This window comes from Loxodonta africana, chromosome 2 (genome assembly GCF_030014295.1).
Source record: "Loxodonta africana isolate mLoxAfr1 chromosome 2, mLoxAfr1.hap2, whole genome shotgun sequence".
NCBI classification, from domain to species: Eukaryota; Metazoa; Chordata; class Mammalia; order Proboscidea; family Elephantidae; genus Loxodonta; species Loxodonta africana.
In genome coordinates this window covers 149637852-149654964 of record NC_087343.1, presented here as the reverse complement: position 1 = coordinate 149654964, position 17113 = coordinate 149637852, and the positions used below count along the sequence as shown (strand labels likewise).

Here is a 17113-nt window from a genome sequence, read left to right as displayed (position 1 = left end):
GTCCAACCTACCAGGGCTTTTACTGTGACCTCTGGTCCTTTGACCACATGTTTTCCCTACTCCCTATTTTTACGTCTCATCTATACCCATTTTTCAGAGCCCAACTCGAATGCCTCCAATTCCAATGTCCCCATTTCCACAAGCCTTCCCTCATACCTGGCATAGTAAGTAATTCCTTTCTGTTCATAACTCACACTCATTCCCATAGTAACTGGTTGTTTTTCTCTCTTGTGACTCCTAGAGTCATTTAAAAAAAAAATCTTATAAGCTCCTTGAGGTCAGGGCCTGAATCATAGATGTCTATAGAATGAGTAGGAATTAGCTTTGCAAAGGCATGTGTGTATCAGGATCCAGGGGATTGAGAGAGCGTAATGTAGAGGAGACAACATGTGAAAGGTGGTGCTGGCCTCATCCTCTGACAAGGTTGTTCCTTGGGTGATGCCCTCTCTATAGGGCACTTGGTGCCTCTTCTCCCTTCACTATATCCAAGTGCTGGTCCCTTCTTTTTTCACCGTCTCTGTCATTTCTTAGTCCAGGGCTGGTGAAGGGCCAGAACTTCCCTGATGCTAAGCCAGGGTGCTGTTTCTTCCCTGGCCCGTGCCAACCCCTGGGTGCTTAGACCTGACAATGAATCAGCTTTGGAATAGGGTCTCTGATCAAGACAAATGCTCTCCTTTGGAATAGGACTGTTATTCACCTTCGAGAATGAACCTTTTCACCTCTGCCTCTGTGAGTCAGACCTGAGAGGGTAGACATGTGTCAGGACCACTAACTGCAAGGTACAGCCAGGACATGGTTCAAAGGAGAGCAACAGATTTGATTGTGGAGTTGGAAATTAGGGCGTGTATGAAAAATAATTAGGAATTGTAGCCTCAGGAAAAGAAGCCTGCAGGGAGACCTAGTAATTGTCTTGAAGGACATGAAAGCCAATTATACCCGAGTTAGGTCAGCTTGTCTCTTCCCCATGGAGAGGAGAGAGGTGTTTAACTTGAAGAGGAAGGGCTTCAGTTAAATGTGGGATTATTGCCTGACGGCATGAGTTGTCACAAAAGTGTTCCTATCGAAGTTGGAGAAGGAGTCCCTCTTTCCAGAGGGAAAGCTTAGACAGAAACAGGGCGCTGGCTTAGGTACAGCTCATGTCTCTTTTTGTTCCCAGGACTTGGTAATTTGATTTAATTGTGAAAAGTACTGTAATATGTCCCTGTAAGTAATCATTAAATGGCATAACTCAGTGGTTAGGTTAGACACAGAAGCTTTCGAATCTCTTAGAGTAGGTTCAAATCTCAGCTCTGTGTTTTACTAGCTGTCTAAACAAGAGCTGGTTACTTACAGTAAAGGGGATAGATAGAGGCCCAAAGAGGCCTTCATTGTAAAGTGGTATTAATGATACATACCCTGTGGCATTGTTGTAAACAATAAATGGTAAAAGCTATGCACAGAATTTAGTAATGACCCAACACACAGAAAAAAAACAAACAATCCCTTTGCTATCAAGTTGATTCTGACTCAGCAACCCTATAGGATAGAGTAGAACTGCCCCATATTGTTTCCAAGGCTATAAATTTTTATGGATGCAGATTGCCATATCTTTCTCCCATAGAGTGGGTAGTGGGTTCCAACTGCCGACCTTTCAGTTAGCAGCCTAGTGCTTAAACACTGCGCCACAAGGGCTTCTTCTCTAATACGCAGAGGGTGCTAGATATATGGTCATTGTTGTTGCTGTCAGGAGTAAGTCATGGAATCTTTGTATATTATAGACTGAAACATTGCCCAGTCTTGCTCCACTGTCATGATCCTACCAACCTAGGCGGGGCTCATCTTCCAGCCTTATATAGGACAATATTTGGTAGCGATCCAAAAGGTTTTCATTGACTAATTTTTAGAAGAAGATCACCAGGCCTTTCTTCCTAGTCTGTTTTACTCTGGAAGTTCCAATGAAACCTCTCCACTGTGGGTGACCCTGCTGATATTTGAAAATGTGAAATACCAGTGATATAGCTTCCAGCATCACAGCAACGTGCAAGCCACCGCAGTATGACAAACTGATAGACGGACGGATAGTGGAGATACATGGCAGCTAGATATAGTACGACAATAGATGTCACCCAGCCTTTCCTCTGAAGGAGAGGGTACCTTGGCTGAGGAGATTTGATAAACCCACATGTATTTGTGTAATGAGCAGAGCCAGGATCCCCAAGTTCAAAATGTGCAATTCAAGATAAAAACAATGCTAAACTATAAAATGAAAGAAAAACCAATAAAGTTTTGATGTTTACCCTGATTTTAGTCCACAGCTTGGTAGTGTTTTGTTTTGTTTTGTAGAATAAAATATCACAGCCTTAGAAAAATAATTTTGGTACCCGAAGCGCATGCTCAGCCTGCTGGTTGCATAGTCCAGCACTGGTGATGAGATAGAGCAGCAATTGGATCAAAGTTTCGATCTCTCTGTCCACAAACAGCTCTTGAGGGCCTGATTAGTCAGCGTCTTGGTTATAAGAAATGGAAGCCAATTCTGGCTCTCTTAAGAAAAGGGTGATTTATTTGAAGAATGGCAGAGGTTCCCAGAACTGCTAGGGGGCTTGGACAATGGGCAGGAATTGAGGGCTCTGCTGAAAACCATACATCAGAAATGGCCAAGTCCCAGTGCTGTCATCTTGACTGTGATGAATTTGACTTCTGGATTTTCTTTGAGTCACTCCCTGCAGACTCAGAGGTTCCAGCAAGGGGTGTGGTGGCTGAGGTCAGGCCATGCTCCTACCCACAGCTGTACTGGGGCTGGGGTAAAAGAAGTATCTGATCCCTTCCCTTCTGGGATATGAGGCAAGCACCACTGGGAACCATATTCCCACCCACACTGTACATAAAAGGGACACTGGGGGCTAGAAGAAAAGGAGTTAACTACTGTACAGGAAAAAGAAAAAAAAAAAAAAGACACATAGCCACTCCCCATGCCTTTTACCTGCCAGGCCCCGTGCACCATGGATGTGATAGTCAATCATATACTTAGCTGGTCTGGAGTTTTCATTGTTTACCTGTTTGTGCAGTTTCATCTTGTCTCTACAGGGAGCCTTTAGGTTCTGAGGGCAGGGACTCTGGTTTATAAACTTTGTTTCCCCACTGCGTGGTGCTCAGTAAATATCTGGTGATCTGCTAATAGATTGCATCACGTTTATTGGATTCTGAAGTGAGCTCACCTCAGTCAGCACAAACAGACGTGGACCAGGTGTCCCTGGGGTAACGAATGTGTATTATAACCTTGGAGTGTGTTCAAGACTAGAAACAGTCCCTCGGCGTCAAAAAATCAGCAAATATGTTTTCCTATGATTGCCAGCTGAATTCTAGCACGTGCGCAGTGGACCTAGGGTCTCTGGTGGAAAGGTTGAAAATAAAATAAACTCATCCCCTCCATTGCTTTATTAAATAATGCACAGATGACAGTGCCTGAAATATTGATGAACAGAGAGCTTGTCCTCGTGCAGGGAAGAGGGGCCCCTGGATAATTGGTTTCTCTATGTGGAAACGCAGGTAGCTTGGAAATATTGTTACTGTTTCCCTCTCCACATCAAGCCCTGTCTATTAATGGAGGGATGGACCCCAGTTATTCTTGTTTTCCAAGTCCTCATTATCCTGCCATCACAAACGTATTAAAATGACTGGGAGGGCACAAAGAAGTGTTGGAGTTTTCACATAAATCAGCCTGCACAACTGGGCATTTCCTGTGGATTAAATTTCAGGGCCATTCTGACCATCTTTTTAAAAAATTCGTAGAGTATCATTTTGTTTTTACTTTTCTGGAAAATGTAGAAATGTTGTGGGCATAGTGTTGAAGGCCAGGACTGCACTGTTTAGTGGTAGCTGTTGAAGTGCAACAATCACTGACTTTCTTGAGCAGGCTATTTTACAGAAATGAAATCGGAAAAAAACCCTGTAATTCAAAGGCCAGGTACTCAGGCCATTTGCTGGCCACGGAAGCAAATTGTCCGTGTTGATTTAATATGTAAGACGTGCGCAGGAGCAGCTGCTCTGGCGCTCTTAATGGGATTTTAAGTCGCAGTAACCTTTATAATCAGAGGCACACAGATAACATATGTTTATTAGATGGGTACTATAGTGGTCATGTTGCCCTCTCAGATATAAATGGCAACTCAAACTCTAGTACGATTTTCTCTTTGTAGGAATTGTCAGCTGACGAGTTCAGCAGGACAAGAAACACTAACAGAATGCCTACTGTGTGCTACCAGGGGTTTTCCTCTCTTGTCCTTTTTTTTTTTTGTCACTTGTAATTTTTTTTCCAGCAACTATTTCAGTCCCAAGAATTGGTTAAAGCCATCTTAATGTAAATAAATTTAGCTCTCCGTTGCTTCAAGCTGATGGGCAGTTTTTTTTCTTTATTCAGCAGACATTTACAGAGCACCTCTTGTGAGCTGAGTTTTGACTCTTTATGTTGCATAGTGTTGCTCACCCTTTCACGTGGTTATTTCAAGAATGTTGCTTCTGAGTTAAGCTCAGCAAACACTTGTTGAGTGCTCTGTATTGGGTACAGTGGAAGTCAGTGGTGTGCTCGCCATGGGGGAGAAAGACACGCAAAAATGGTAAATATATGACCATGTGACTTCTCATGCTTGTGAAATATATATGGTCATAGAAGGCTGTCTGGAGACAGGAATTAATTCAGAGGTGGGATTGTCCAGGGGGAGAGTAGGGTGTTGAGGGAGCAGCCTGGCGATGACCAAGTGATGGCACCTACAGGGTGTTAGGTACATCAGGGGCACTTGCTTTCTGTGAAAGCCTGCTCATATTTCAGTTTCCATTGGATATTCTCCCGGTTTACCCCATAGGACACTGTCCACCTCTGAGTCCTCAGCACACATTGTTTATACACTACTATAGTTAGAGTCCCGTAGAACGCTGGTTTGTTGTTGATGTAGTGGTATCAGAGCACAGTGGTTAATGATATGGGCTCTGTAGTCACCCACAGGGAGGTTTGAATCACAGATTGGCCTCTAAGTACCCTCTGCCATTGGGTGAGTTTCATAACCTCTCTGAACCTCAGTTTCTTTTTCTTTAAAACGGTAATAGCACCTACTTCATCTAGTTGTTGGGAGGATGAAATGAAGTAATGTTTGTAGAGAGCCTACTCCAGTGCCTGGCACATGGTAAGTGTTCTGTAAATTTTGATGTCCCTAGTTATGTGGACACATCTATTTTCCCTATGGCATTATAAGCTCCTTGAGGCCAGGACTATGTTTTATTTGTGGCTGCCTCTCTTAAGTGATTGGTGCAATGCGAACTGCAGTGAACAAGGACAAAGAATAGACAACTTGGATTTAGAAAAATAGATTTGGATCTTGGTCTGGCTATGTCCTAACTGTGTGCCCCAGAGCAGGGCCCGAACCTCTCTAAGCCTCAGTTTTTTCTGATTGATGAGGTGGGAACAGCAACTTACTTCCCAGACTTCTCGTGAGGTTTAAATGAGATAATCTGTATAAAAGCAGTTATGCTTTTTGATACAATTATACAGAACATGGTGGGTGTTCTGTAAATGTGTGCTGACTAAGATTCCCATACATGTATATCTGGAGTGTTCATTGAGCTAGCAGGGTTGGTCCACTTTTGGCCTGAACTCCCTGGTTGCCCTGATATTCTTCTTGCGGTGGGCCATGAGACCCGGTGAGTTTGTGCCTGGGCAGATAGCCATTTGATGAGATTCTTGACAGGGATTAAAAAAAAAAAAGATAAACTAAATCTGGTAGAGGGAGTAATGGCATGTATCAAATATTCATATAGAAAAATGGGTTATTTTGAATGTTCTTGGTCCCATTAACAAAATTTAATCTAGTGGTGAAAATTTATAGGGCAGCAAGGAATCTGTCTTGCCTGACGGTGTTCAAAAGTGCAAATGAATACTTCATATAACCTCTCTGCTTTTCAGAGTTTAACAATGTACGAACATTTACATTTCAAACAAGGTGGTCCCCACCATAGTATGTCTTTTTATGGTTTGTGTGAAATGCGTGAGTTTGAAATACATAGCCTGCTGACAACTTAACTTTTCTGAGAAGCTACTTTAAACAGAGGGAAATGCAATGTATATTGATGAAGATAATTGTTTGGTATAAAACTTTATGGGTAAAGACATGCTGTTTGGACCATGGTAGAGGAACAGGGAAGTTGAGATTCATGTGTTGGCATGGAGTGGCTAGTAGGTCTTAGCTCTGAAAGTTCTAAAATAATCTTGATACCATTGAGCCTAGTCATTAAGAGCATAGGGTTTGGAGACACACAGACCTGGGTGTGAATTCCTTTAGCTGTGCAACCTTAGACTAGTTATTTTACATTTTTGAACTCAAGTTTCCACATCTATAAATTGGGGTAATGATACCTACATCAAAAGGTTGGTGTGAGAATTTAATGAGATAGTACATAATTGCACATAGACCTGTACCCAACAAATATTGACTATTAGTATTGTTACTATTGCTGCTGCTGCTGTTGCATTGCCTAGGAATACAATTGTTAGCACCCTATAGAGTTTCTAGAGCCTGAAACAGAATATTGCATCATCCCACAAAACTCTTTTTAAAGGTATTTGTGGAGCTGGCCTTTTCATAGGTCTTTGAGCCTTCAGGCGGATGTAAAGGTATCAGACCTAATTTAAACTTCCATTTATCTTTGGCCTTAGCCTTGCTCGTGATCGTGTCTGCCACTTTTGCACTTGAAAGTAAGTCACATGGCAGCAGGTGCTTTATCTCTCCCATTCTAGCATCTTAACCAGTGCTTATTATATGTTGTCATTAGGTGCTGTCAAGTTGGTTCCGACTTATAGCGACCCTGTGTACAACAGAAGGAAACACTTCCCAGTCCTGTGCCATCCTCACAGTTGTTGTTATGCTTGAGCCCATTGTTATATAAAAAAATTATAAAAAAAAAATTATAGCCACTGTTAATTCATCTCATTGAAAGTCTTCCTCTTTTTCATGGACCCTCTGCTTTGCGAAACGTGACGTCCCTCATAATAACATGTGCAAAGTATGTGAGATGAAGTCTCACCATCCTTGCTTCTAATGAGCATTCTGGCTGTGTTTCTTCCAAGACGGATTTGTTTGTTCTCCTGGAAGTCCATGGTATATTCAATATTCTTTACCAAAACCATGATTCAAAGGCATAAATTCTTTGGTCTTCCAGCTTTTGCATGCATATGAGGCGATCAAAAACTCCAAGGCTTGGGTCATGTGCACCTTAGTCCTCAAAGTTGACATCTTTGCTTTTTCACACTTTAAAGAGGTCTTTTGCAGCGGATTTGCCCAATGCGATGCATCATTTGATTTCTTGACTGCTGCTTCCATGGGCATTGACTGTGGATCCAAGCAAAGTGAAATCCTTGACAACTTCAGTTGTTTCTTCATTTATTATGATGTTGCTTACTGGTCCTGTTGCGAAGATTTTTGTTTTCTTTTTGTTGAGGTGTAATCCATACGGAAGGCTGTAGTCTTTGATCTTCATCAGTAAGTGCTTCAAGTCCTCTTCACCTTCAGCTAGCAAGGTTGCCTCATCTATATAACCCAGGTTGTTAAAGAGTCTTTCTCTAATTCTGATGTCGCATTCTTCTTCGTATAGTCTAGGTTCATGGATTATTTGCTCATCATATGGATTGAATAAGTATGGTGAAAGAATACAACCCTGATGCACACCTTTCTTGACTTTAAACCACAATTATCTCCTTGTTCTGTTCAAGTAACTGCCTGTTGGTCTATGTACAGGTTCCTTGTGAGCACAATTAAGTGTTCTAGAATGCTCATTCTTCACAGTGTTAGCCATAATTTGTTATGGTCCACACAGTCAAATGCCTTTGCATAGTCAACAAAATACAGGTAAACGTCTTTCCGGTATTCTTTGCTTCCAGCCAAGATCCATCTGACATCAGCAATGATATCTCTTATTCCATAACTTCTTCTGAATCCAGCTTGAATTTCTGGAAGTTCTCTACCAATATACTGCTGCAACCACTTTTGAATGAACTTCAGCAAAATTTTGCTTGTGTGTGATATTAATGATGTTGTCTGATAATTTCTGCATTCTGTTGGATCACCTTTCTTTGGAATGGGCATAAATATGGATCTGTTAAGTTGGCCAGGTAGCTGTTTTCCAAATTCTTGGCATAGATGAGTGAGCGATTCCAGCACTGTGTTGAAACATCTCAATTGGTATTCCGTGAATTCCTGAAACCTTGTTTTTCACCAATGCCTTCAGTGCAGCTTGGACTTCTTCCTTCAGTGCCATCAGTTCTTCATCATATGTTGCCTCCTGAAGTTGTTGAACATTGACCAATTCTTTTTGGTACAGTGATTCTGTGTATTCTTTCCATCTTCTTTTGATGCTTCCTGTGTCATTTAATGTTTTCCGTGTAGAATTCTTCAATATTGCAACTCGAGGCTTGAATTTTGTTCTTCAGTTTTTTCAGCTTGAGAAATGCTGAGCGTGTTCTTCCCTTTTGGTTGTCTGTCTCCAGGTCTTTGCCCATTTCATCATAATACTTTACTTTGTCTCCTGGAACCACCCTTTAAAATCTGTTCAGCTCTTTTATTTCATCATTTCTTCCTCTCACTTTAGCTACTCTATGTTCAAGAGCAAACTTCAGAGTCTCTTGAGTCTCTTCTGACATCTATTTTGTTCTTTTCTTTCTTTCCTTTTTTTTAATGACCTCTTGCTTTCTTCGTGTGTGATGTCCTTGACATCATTCCACAACTGTCTGGTCTTCAGACATTAGTGTTCAATGCATCAAATCTATTCTTGGGATGGTGTCTAGATTCAGGTGAGATATACTCAAGGTCATACTCAGCAAATAGTAGATACTTGGTATGTATTTGTTGTTAAATAAATCCATTGCCTTCGAGTCTTCAGTTTCATCTGGTTCCTTCCTTGATCAGAAAGTTATCTTCTCATTTACCACCTCTCTTAACACATTCAAAGTCCAGTGGTAGTTCTTCAGCTGTATTTCCTTTCTTCTTTTCATTGAGATCGGCATGGTAGAGTAGAATTAACACAGAGCTGGGAGTATCAGAACAGACTTCTTCTAGTTTGAGCTCTGCAACTAACTTTCTTAGGAACCTTGGACAAGTCTGCCTCCTCTCTCTGGACCTCAGTTCCTCAACAGGATTATGAGGAAATTAGTTTATATAATTTCTGAAAGATCCTTCCAATATGACATGGGCTATAGACTTGTTCTCTGGAGATTCCTTAGGGACAAGCCCCACTTTTCTGTTTTCCATTTCCTATGCCTCCTGTTCCAGTCAGGCTCATTTACTTCCCAGCCCCCATATAGAATGGACTCCAACCTCAAGGTTTTAAACAGTAGCTCCTCCAGGTATACCTTGTATATCTAAGCTAGGACTTCTCAATCTTGAAGCTATTGGCATTTTAGCCCAGATAATTCTTTGTTGTGGACACTGTCCTCTGGCTTGTAGGACATTTAGCACTATCCCTGACCTCTACCTGTTAGATGCTAGACATTGTCAAAATGTTTCCTGGGAGAAAAGGGGCAAAATCAATCCTGGGTGAAAACCTGTGATGTAAGCACACATTCTTCCATAAGGTTATTTCAGTTGGCATTATAAGGGGGTTGGTTCCCAGGAGACTAGAGCAAAAGGGGTATATATAAAGGCTTCTGTTTCCCCAGGGATGGAGAAAAAAAAGAAAATAAAACAACTTTCTCACCAAATTGAAAGTAAAACTATAAAGCTTGTTCAAATATTGTGCTAGGGGCCTGGATTCACACTGAGATAATTCCATGTATAATATATCACCAAAGATGAGACTAGAAATGACAACTCTTAGATCTTACTGCGAATATGACATCTATTGGATCTTATTCTTACGTCATGGAAATTGGGTAGCTGTGGCACTGAATTCTTGATGAAAAAGATAGGCTTTTAAAATCTTCCATCTTCCTTCTTAGATTTAGGCAACTCCTAGAGATGTTTGAAAACAGAAACAGTTTAGAGAAAACAGCATTTTCACTGGTGCCAGGATATATAAACAACTTGTTTATCATAAACTTGTTGGTAATATTTTGTCAGCTTAATTGTAATACTGGCTGCTCTAAGAGAAATCAAAAATATTTATAAGACAGAAGCTCACAATTTGGTAGACAATATAAGACAGAAACTGGTAGAAAAGTAAGTCAAAATATAAGTCATTACTAAATTTGTAGGTGACGGCAATGATGGTTTTACAGCATAACCAATGATTGCCATTGGAGCACAAAGAAATACAAGTGTGTGTTCAGGTTCATAAGTTCATTCCCTTATCACAATGCCCCTAGGACTTCATCCCCTCTATGGCACAGCCACAGCTGGCTGCCTTTTCTGTGTGGAGTCCTATGTGAAGTCTCCCCACCATCATCCCGTGATATGCACTGTGACCTGGGGAAAGAGTTTAGAGGCTCCTGAGGAACATGGCATATCCTGAGCAGACTTTGTCAGAATTATCAGGAGATTTATTATGACTGTGATTAGCTTTATTTGGGGACTCTGTTTCATGATATGTACAGTATTTTTCATCGCCAGGGAGCAGCTTTTTGTGGACTGTGATGTTGAAGATGATCTGTTCACCCCAATCACTCTAAGCCCTTACAGCCCTTACAGTATGTTTGGTCTCCCAGACATGGTTGCCTTTCAACTGACTGTTCAGTGCCCTAAACTGTGACTCCAAACCACAGACCTCTTTCAAGTTCTTTAGAGACCATGAACCTATATTGCTTCGGAGCTGTTTGGATGTTAGCAACAGAACATGACTCTGGCTATCTAAAGCATCATAAGAAAGATATCCAAAGCTCACAGAGGTGATGAGAAGCTGGAAAACCTTGGCTTGGGAATGGGAAAGGACTATGGAAGTGGTGCTGCTTCCATGAGTAATGTCCAGTGTTCCCCTTGCCCTGGGGCCCCTACTTCAAGAGGCAGAATTACAGGATGGTCAATGGAATTGAATGAACCAGGTGGAGAGAGGAAGGGTCAGCAGCCACCCCTGTCACCCTGTCTTTATAGTGGGAAGTGGGCATCTGAAACCATTGTCCCTCCAAGTCTATGTACAATAGGGAGTAATGATTCTCAGTAAGCAAAGCAGGGTGCTGTTAGGAAGGGGGATTGAAGAGTTCTAGGTAAACATTCACTCTGGGTTCCCAGCATCACAAAAACGCACATCACATTTTTTGTGCATAGACTCCTGGTTAACAACTTTTCATCCAAAGGAATCTGTCATTTCAGATGAGAGTTAATGCCCTGGCCATGGGGTTGGGACTGTTGGTTGAGATCATTGCTAACTCTATAGAAAGGCAAATCATGTAGAAGTCTTCCTCATCTGCCACCTCTTGATATGTGAGGGTAAGACCCCAGCTCAGGGGCAAATATGGGGTGGGAGAGGTTCCTTGGTTGCTCCATTGCTATAAAGTTACCTCTGGGATCTGACAATACTAAGACTGGTATTTAGCACAGTTAAGACTCTAAGAAAAAAAGCAGAGGAAAGCCTGTAAGGAGGGGAAAACTCCTCCAGGGCAGAGGATTGCTAAATTAATTAAACAGATGCGAAAATTCCAAGGAAGAATAATTAGACAGTCTGTTAAAACAAAACAAACCAAAAAAAGTTATCATGTTGTTTGCCAAACAAAGAAGTGCCAAGCACTGGGAACTGCTTTTAAACTAAAGAAAATAACCCCCCCTGGAGCATTTATATCCAAATTGTCTTGGGATTCTTCTCTAAGAGAAAGAAGTATGGATTCTGAACTGTGTGGTTGTTTAGTCTGTAAAGAAAGATAGGTTGTTATGGAGCTATAGGTGGTGCAAACACCAGTGCCTTTGGGACCAGGCAGGCAATAATGTACGAGTGAAGGAGAAAGGAAGGGATCCGTCGCAAAAAAGAGTCTAAAAGGGGTAAAGAAGACAATGAGAAGGCAAAGGAGGCAACCATGTGGGAACGCAAGCCCAAGCGTGGCAGATCTTCCAATTGAAATAAAAAATCCAGAAATTTATATTGGACTTATATGTAAAATTCCCAAATTTTTGATTGCTCACAACATATTCAACAAGTCCGGCAGGCTCTTTGTAGCCTCTGGTGCAGGGTGGCTCCGGGTCCACTTGCATTTATATTTCTGTTCTACCCCTTCTAGCTCTGGATGCTTCAGCAAGTCCATGTGCTCTCTTATCTTGGCTGTGAAACAAGGGTGATGGTACCAGCTACCTCATGGGGTTGCTATAAAGCTTTGTCATACTCTCTCCATTAATGCCATCACCTAAAGCAGTAGGGAACTTAGTCTGCAATGTTGTCAACTTGGATTTTAGAAATCAGTTAAAAATCAGTGCCCTGTTTCATCAGTCTGAATTCAAAATTCTGGATTTTGACTTGGCTTTCAGTGAGGGAAACTTGTTAGGAGGAAGAGAGGTGGCTCAGTAAGCCTGCCTTTGTGACAGGGACTGTAAATTGGCATCCAGGGCTTCTTACCCTTGTCGATTGAACAAGGCTCACAAAGAGACCAGATGGAGTTTTTGTTTATCAGAGGAAGGAACACACTAGGGAGATTTGTTACCCATTTAATAAAGGATTGGGCATGAAATGAATACTGTTTGGACTATGCAGAAACACACCCCCTCATTAGCTTTGTTTTAGAATCACAAAAGGCCTGATGGTGAGTTTAACCCCAGCCAGTGAGATCTGTTGCCAAAAATCTCTGTTACATATTTGCATAAGGAAGAAATAATTGATAAAAAGGGACGTTCCTTTATTTCATCGTTTTTCTTCTCCTTTCACCGTATTGTTTACATTTGTAGAGTGCCAGGTATCCGTTTCCAGCTTGACCTCACTGAGTGGAGGGTGCAAACCCCCTTTCACCTTTCCCCACGTTGGCTGCCTTGGCTGGGAGAGTGGCGAAGTGATCAGGTTTCTGATGGAGGGTGTTATAAGGGTGGAGTCCAGCTTTACTGAGAGGGGACATCACAGGAGAGGCTCTTGGTGGAGGTCTGGGCCAGGCTGGCAGGAGAGGTGGCTCCCAGAAGGGGAAGTGGAGATTAGACGAAAGATGATTTCAGGGCTGTGCTTCAACTTGGAGATGACCTGGTAGAGAAACCTGGAGGAGAAAAATGGTCCAGTTTGGACTGGTGCAACTGTTATGAATGTTTGAGGGGAATCATGCAGGAAAGAGCTGACACAAACATTTATTGAGGACTTGGTAAGGTTAATGTTAAGTTCTTGACACGTTGTCTCATCTAGTCCTGCTAACCGCCATGTAAGGGAGATGTTACCACTTCCCTTTAGAGTCCAGAGAGGCTATATAACTTGCCCAAGGTCACACAGCACTCAAGATGCTGAGCCCAAGGGTGGAACTGACTCTGTCTGGAGCACAAAGTTCATTTTCCTTTGGCCTTTCTATATGGACTGTATCATGCATCTTGGTGATTTATACGAGCAGAGATGGTGCCCAGAAAGTCTGATAATCTGGTTTCCCTGTAGCCTGTTCACCGTTAGTTTTGGCAACTTGAGCAAGAGCCAGTCAAGACTTCCATGTGAAAGCAGAGCACTGGGCCTGCCATGACATGGTGGTGGTCGTGAGGCGAGTCCAAGTCTGGAGCAGCACATTGTTAGACCTCAACATATTGGTCAGATACCTGGATAGTCACGGCTGTAAGGATACGGATCTAAGGATTGGCCATTCTAGGCCCTACCACTGCCTGTGTGTTCTTAGAAAAGTCATGAAATCTGTCAAGATCTGTCCCTTTCTCCAACACTCCAGGGCCAGTTCCCACCTTGTGGCCTTTGCAGTGGCTATTCCCTTTGCCTAGAATGTTCCACTGTTGATGTTCACCAAGCTGTCTCCTTGACAGATCATGGCTTAAATGTCACCTGCTCAGAGAGTCTTCCCTGACCCCATAATTGAAAGTGACCATTCAGGAGTTCTTTACTGCATCACTCTTTTAAAAATCAAGTGCTCATAATGGACCACAACTACCACAGCCTCCACCAGACTGAGTCCAGCACAACTAGATGGTGCCTGGCAACCACCATTGACTGCTCTGACAGGGATCACAATAGAGGGCCCCGGAGAGAACTGGAGAAAAACATAGAACAAAATTCTAACTCACAAAAAAAAGACCAGATTTACTGGTCTGACAGAGACTGGAGAAACCCTGAGAGTATGGCCCCCGGACACACTTTTAACTCAGTAATGAAGGTTCACCTGAGGTTCACCCTTCAGCCAAAGTTTAGACAGGTCCATAAAACAAAATAAGACTAACTGGGCACAGCAGCCCAGGGGCAAGGATGAGAAGGCAGGAGCGGACAGGAAAGCTGGTAATGGAGAACCCAAGGTCAAAAAGGGGAGACTGTTGACATGTCGCGGTGTTGGCAACCAGTGTCACAAAACAATATGTGTATTAATTGTTTAATGAGAAACTAGTGTGCTCCGTAAACTTTCATCTAAAGTACAATAAAAAATAAAAAAGAAAGAACAAATATTTATAATCTAAAGCTTTAACAAAAGTCTTATGTAATTGCTGGCCTTGTGGCATGAAATACATTTTCTCCTCTAAAAAAAAAAAAAATCAACTGCTTATATACTGCCACTGAATTGTTCACTTTAAGATGGTTAATTTTATATTATTTGAATTTCATGTCAATAAATTATTTTTTTTAAGTTTGCTCCTTAGCTCTTATATCTAATGTTTTCTACCTCCCTCCCTTCCTTCTTTTCTCTCTTTACCCTCCCTCCTTTCTTTCCTCCCTTGTAATCCTTCCACTAGAATGTAAATTCCTTAAGAGCAAGGGCTATATCTGTCTTACCCATTTCTGAATGCCTAGTGCTTATAACAGTGCTGAGCATGTAAAATGAATTTTATAGATGTTTGCTGAATGGATAAATTAAAATCCTCTCTACCTATACCGGTCTGGAGATGTTCCATAGACTCTTCCAGCTCTGAATCTTTGTGACTTAGAAACTGCATGTTCCAGGATCCATTCAGAGATACTCTTTGCACAGACAGCTTATGGAGCGTTAACTGAGCACGTCCCTTTGGGCATTTGGGATTCTGAAATGATGACCATGACTTGGTTCCTGATTTCACAGAGTAGGATAGAGTAGTGGTTAAGCCCATGGGCATGGGGTCGTTCATACATTCATTCAGCAATTGTTATTGAGCCCCATCATATTTAAGACACTGTTTTAGGTGAGAGACATATAGTAGCAAAGACAACAGACACTATCTCTGGTCTCCTGAGGTTTATATTTTACTGGCTTTAGACATATTTGTAGTTAACATTCCAGTCTGGGCATGTGTTAGTTGCATAATATTTGGTAAATTCTAATTTTGTTTCCTTGTCTGTCAAATGGCAATGATACTGGCCTTACAGAGTGGTTTTGAGAATAGAATGGTACTTTGTGCTGGAAAGTACAAGTCTAGGCTGTAGAGGCATGAGAGCATACCAGTGTTAAAGGGCTGGTGAGTTGTCTAGTGTAACTGAAGGCAGGTAAATGTTGGAGGATGAGGACTAAATTCTGGAGGGGAAGTTTGAGGCCGGATTGTGGAAGACAAAGTCATGAGGCTTTTTTAAAAAATAATCAAATTCATAACTAACAAAATAGTGAATGTAACTTTCAGAAGAACATCAGTTTTCCTCCTTTGGTGGAAAGAACTTTGCAGCCAGTATAGTGCTCAAAATGATTATCTCTCTGCTCTGTCTTACCTTCTGGATGCTCAGCATTTATTGCTAAAGACTAAAAAGGAACGGTTTTACTCCTTGTGTTTGGCTCTATGTTTGTCTTAGGAAACTCCATAGGTATTTGTCCATTATTTATTGTTGCATCTGTCTTCCGTGTGCAGTTAAGACCTAATTTATGTTTTATACTATCACTATAGACCTTACCTAATGTAAGGGACTAATGTAAGGGAGGCAACTGGCCATTGATTGGCACATTGAGACATGCAGTACGAGAGCTGGTTATTGGCAAGTTCAGGACTGTAATTTGCTTAGTTTATTTAGTTGCATGTGCAACTTATTTTAGCAATGGTTGAACAACACGGGACAAAAGAAACAGAGGAACAGCAAGACTTAAATGGTACAGCACTTACCAAGTCCTACAGTGGAAGACGCCACCATTCTTCTCTCAGCTTTGGTTGGTTTTTAATAGTTAGAAGATGCCTCCCAAAACCCCAATTCCAATCAGCACTAACTTTGTCATGATTGTTTCAGTGTTATCAGTTAAGGAATGGAATTTAATAACCTTAGGAATTATCCCAGGGAAGCATAAATGAATCTGCCCTAATTGCAGAAAGAAAGGGCTTGGAAATGAGTAGTCTCCGATTACCCATTTATAAATCCAGAGCCAAGTGTTTCTGAAAAACTAGCCGTGGGAAGGATGGAAGTAATAATAACTTTAATTTTGATATTCATACCTAGGGAGCCACAAATGTTTAGTAACTCATATATATCTCACCCAATGCTTGGCACAAAAGGTCAGTTCTTTGAAAAACCCTGGGATGTTTCACCAGTGGAACTGAGATCCCTGGGAAGAGATGGCAGAGGGAGTCTGTCCCAGGGAGCATGAAATACATTTTTGATTAACTGGCTTTGCCCGGAGCTGTTTCTTGGTCCCATAAAAAAAAAAAAAACAATTTGCTTATGAAGGTTCTTTGTAGTTTTACTGCTATTGATTTTCCATCTTAGGTATCAGTACCCTGGACAGCTCTCCTCTTCCTTCTCTTCAACTTGGTAAACACTTTGAACATTCTCAAACATTTCTAAGAAAGAGCCCCTAAGGGTAAGTAAAAGTAAAGGCTTACTCTGAGGTTCAGGGGGCAGAATCCACAGCGAACACATATGTTCTTGAAGTCTCTTTTATACAACTTTATATGAATTTTGCTTTCTATTCCATAATATATCAGTGATTGCCTTAATATAAATATAAAGTTTTAAATTACCTACCGTCTAGTAAAGGGAGCCCTGGTGGCACAGTGGTTAAATGCTTGGCTGCTAACCAAAAGGCTAGCAGTTCGAACGTACCACCTGCTCCATGGAGAATGATGTGACAGTCTGCTTCTTTAAAGATTACAGTCTTGGAAATCCTATGGGGCAG

At 41.6% G+C, this 17113-nt stretch overlaps 1 protein-coding gene across 2 annotated transcripts in view; it reads left to right on the top strand.

Moving 5' to 3' along the window:
- The window catches only part of SPOCK1 (SPARC (osteonectin), cwcv and kazal like domains proteoglycan 1), a 260129-nt gene that overhangs the window by 24346 nt on the left and 218670 nt on the right, over positions 1–17113 (top strand). Inside the window, exon 1 of one of the 2 annotated variants that reach the window (XM_064276528.1) lies at positions 16287–16798. The exons of the other annotated variant lie outside the window; for it this stretch is intronic. The gene's annotated coding sequence lies outside the window, so the exon portion shown is untranslated. Of the gene's footprint in view, positions 1–16286; positions 16799–17113 lie in introns of those variants that run through there. 2 annotated transcript variants of the gene reach the window in all.